Source organism: Penaeus monodon, chromosome 39 (assembly GCF_015228065.2).
Source record: "Penaeus monodon isolate SGIC_2016 chromosome 39, NSTDA_Pmon_1, whole genome shotgun sequence".
Lineage (NCBI taxonomy): Eukaryota > Metazoa > Arthropoda > Malacostraca > Decapoda > Penaeidae > Penaeus > Penaeus monodon.
The window spans coordinates 8,534,953-8,539,298 of record NC_051424.1 but is presented as its reverse complement, the minus strand read 5'-3'; the positions used below and the strand labels follow the sequence as shown (position 1 = coordinate 8,539,298).

At 39.7% G+C, this 4,346-nt stretch overlaps 1 pseudogene across 1 annotated transcript; it reads right to left on the bottom strand.

Annotated features, from left to right (window-relative positions):
* Window positions 1-3,115: 3,115 nt before the first annotated feature.
* On the bottom strand, window positions 3,116-4,346 carry LOC119597297 (annotated as a pseudogene). The gene has a single exon (XR_005230819.1). The product of XR_005230819.1 is annotated as an actin-like (transcript).

Below are 4,346 nucleotides of genomic sequence, written 5' to 3'. Positions count from 1 at the left end.
TGAGTTTAACATGGTGGCCTATAGATTTCAGTGCATAAGGAATGTGTACAGTTGTGAGATATATGCATGATCAACATTAACTCCAGCCATTATCTTGGAATATAATATATGATTATTACATACACAAGGGAAGGAGTATATTCTGGTCTAGGAGGGTATTTTTCAGCCTAGCCCATTTTATACCCGGATGTATAAACTGCCCTAGTCTAACTTATACCCCTAGTATAAAACAGCATAACCTAAAATAACCCCGGGCATGTTCAGAGCGGGGGTATAGTCTAGGCTGATACACCAGGATATCAACAGAGACCTTTGGGCTGTTGTGCAGCATTTTGCCAATCATAATTATGCTTCTGCTGCGGATGATGAATAGAGACACAAAGGGTGACGAGCCCGAAGATGGAAGGAAAGGGTGACGGTATTCCTATTTCAATTAGGAGGAGTGTCTGTTTAAAATATTGAAGGAAGAGGACTAGAGTTTGTAGCTACGATGGAGAGATGAGATTGGGGATACAAAGAAAATAAGGCAAGATATTTGGTTATTGCATTCTGGTATAGAGTGAAAGAGGAATGACACGAGGATCATTTTAAACCTGAATCGACTAACAGTATCATAAACAAGTAACAGTGATTGATGTGAGGTCTTTAGAAAAAAAAGGTAATCCAAGAGCTAGAAGAGATGCCATTAATCTGTGAGATGATGGGGTCTTGGAGTAGACGGAATAAAGAATGTAATAGATGAATGCAGAGTGGCGAAATAAAAATTAGGCTAACGGAGATGAAAAGTGCAAGAAGTATTAAAATGGTATACTGGTGCAGAGTGCAAGCTGTGGCAAAAGTTAAAGCAGAAGCTTACAGAAAACTGGCATATATACTATGGAGGCATCCTGCCACGATGAAAACGATCAAAGAAGGAAATATGAGTGAGGTGATAAGATCGGATGACATTCCTGAAGTATGGCAGTACTTGGGTCGGTTGTCAGTAGAGCTCCTCACTTTCCAGTTAAACAGAATTCAAGAAACAAAAGAGATTATATTATCACTATTACATCATATTTAGAAACCAAAGAGATTAGCTCTACATTAAATTGATGAGTCATACCTTGAAAATATGATGGAAACTGCAAACAAGTTAAAAGAAGTGTAACTCAATGGAAAAGAGTATTGATGCCTCTCGAACAGCAGGCCTGATAAAGGCATATAGTAGTGCCCTAAGCATGGACTGTGGCATTTCATAAGGAAAACTGGTGCCACAGAAAGGTTTAGGAGAGTTAAACAGTGGCATGCAGCCCCAGTGGAATTGTTTAAGGGTTGTTTAAGATAAGAGTGGGTTTGCACCAGGGCTCAGTACTGGGACCTTTTCTGTTTGATATGGTGATGGACTATATATATATATATATATATATATATATATATATATATATATATATATATATATATATATATATATATATATATATATATATATATATATATATATATATATATATATATAGGGAAATGGGAACAAAGTCACCTTGGACCATGATATCTGTAGATGAGATCTATGCTGGCGTGTTTGGGAATGTGAATTAACAGAACGAAGAAGAAAGATTACTTGAGCATGAATAAGAAAAGGGACGACCTGTGAAGATAGAGAGCAGGGAAATACAAATGTTTCAAGGTTTGGCTCCATGGCTGAGGGAGATGAAAGCTGAGAAAAGGAAATAAACCAGTTTCTACAGGGTGGACGGAATGGCAGGAAAATGTGAATGGATTCCAGTGTAATGTTTCAGAAAAAAAGGAAAGTAAGAAAAGAAATAGATAAATAGATTGACACAGTATTATTTTCATCTATGAAAGATCATAAAGATATATTGATAAAAAAATCCACTTTCTATATCATGTTCGATCAACAAAACGAAACTTTCTCCATATTCCTAACACTTCCAGGTGGCAGCCCAACCCACTGTAAAAAGTTAAATATCAGTATCTACTTTTTTCTTAAGATTATCCGTTACAAACCACACATACCTCCTTGCACTTTTTATCTCCATATTTAGTGTTCCGTGCTCAACCTTCAGCTGAAGTAAATTTATCAGAATGTCTTTTTAGACACAGAAAGTGTCCTTAGATTATGATCTATTTGTCTTTTCCATGTCTGCATCGTCTTTTATTGCTATTATATTAAGGTAAAACACAATCCCAGATAATATAGTAAGATTTTTTTTATTCTACATGGTAAGAATATGGAATAAGTATCAGGAAAAATACAACCTGTACAGTACTGTAGTCCACAGTCTGAAAAAGCACCCTCTCTCTCTCCCTCACAAATGTATAAACAATATTATGAATAGTATATATACAAACAGAAAACAAGATATTTCCATAATCCAGAGTCAGATTTGATTGTACATATGGAATAAACGTCAGGAAAAATACGACAGCCTGTACAGTATTGTAGTCAACAGTCTGGAAAAGCAGTCTATCTCCCTCTCTGAGAGAGTAAGTGAATAATTTTATATATAATACACATACACATACAAACACAAAACAAGATATTCCCATAATCCATGATTAGATTTTGTTCTGCTTATAGGTATTTTCAACAGCTGAGAGGCCAAGTGTTTAAACACCTATATGTAGACTTGAATTTGACTGTGGACTATATGAACATCTTGTCATAGGTTTCTCACCATATGAAAGTAAAGGTCTGCACCTCCCATCCAAAATGGTGTCACCATATGAATCAACACACCATTCCTTTTGTATGCTCGCGAGGTGAGGCTTGTAGCTGCCTTTAAATGGGATCGAATCTAACTGTATAGTATGTGAATTGTACAGTATATTTTGTTGAAGCCGCTCTATTACCTCAACATTTTATTAGTGTTTCTAGGTAACACCACATCAATCATAACCCTCAAACATATATGAGATATGTACAGTTCCTTCTACTTTGAAGTTTATCATTCCGCATTATCAATGTGTGAATCACCACTTTTGAGTCTTGTATCTGAAACACATACCAATTACTAGTATTGTCATTTATTTAAAATCTAAGGATGAAAATTGGCATTTCACACATTGGAAGTGGAGGGACTATCCAACCGTGACTTAGGAAATGAAATCAAACCTCTTATATACAATTACCTTTATTCCAAAATAAGTTTATGTTTTGGTAGATATTTGAGCTTATTACAAATGACGATTTAGAAGCACTTCCTGTGAACGATGCCGGGACCAGACTCTTCATACTCATCCTTGGTGATCCACATCTGCTGGAAGGTGGATAGAGAAGCCAGGATGGAACCACCGATCCAAACGGAATATTTACGCTCGGGAGGAGCAATGATTTTGATCTTGATGGTGGAAGGAGCCAAAGAAGTGATCTCCTTCTGCATACGGTCAGCGATACCTGCATACATGGTGGTACCTCCAGACATGACAGTGTTAGCGAAAAGATCCTTTCTCAAATCAATATCGCACCTCATGATGGAACTGTGCACAATCTCATGAATACCAGAAGATTCCATGCCCAGGAAGGAAGGCTGGAACAGAGACTCGGGACAACGGAAACGCTCGTTACCAATGGTGATGACCTGACCGTCGGGAAGTTCATAGGACTTTTCAAGAGAGGACGAAGCAGCAGCAACGTTCATCTCACTTTCGAAGTCAAGGGCGATGTAGCAAAGCTTCTCCTTGATGTCACGAACGATTTCACGTTCAGCAGTGGTGGTGAAAGAATAGCCACGTTCAGTCATGATCTTCATCATGTAAGCAGTCAAGTCACGACCGGCCAAGTCGAGACGAAGGATGGCGTGGGGAAGGCAATAACCTTCGTAAACAGGAACCATGTGAGTCACACCATCTCCAGAGTCACAGACAAGACCTGTAGTACGACCAGATGCGTAGAGGGACAGGACAGCCTGAATACACACATACATGGCGGGTGTGGTGAAAGTCTCGAACATGATCTGAGTCATCTTCTCACGGTTGGCCTTGGGGTTGAGAGGAGCCTCTGTGAGGAGTGTGGGGGACTCCTCAGGGGCAACACGGAGTTCGTTGTAGAAAGTGTGATGCCAAACCTTTTCCATATCGTCCCAATTAGTAATGATTCCGTGTTCGATGGGATATTTGAGAGTCAAGACACCTCGCTTGCTCTGGGCCTCATCGCCGACGTAGGCGTCCTTCTGACCCATACCGACCATGACGGCCTGGTGACGGGCACGGCCGACGATGGAGGGGAACACGGATCGGGAGCGTCGTCACCGGCGAAGCCAGCCTTGACCAGGCCGGAGCCGTTGTCAATGACCAGCGCACACATATCTTCTTCGTCACACATGATGGATGTTGGTCAGAGGCTGACT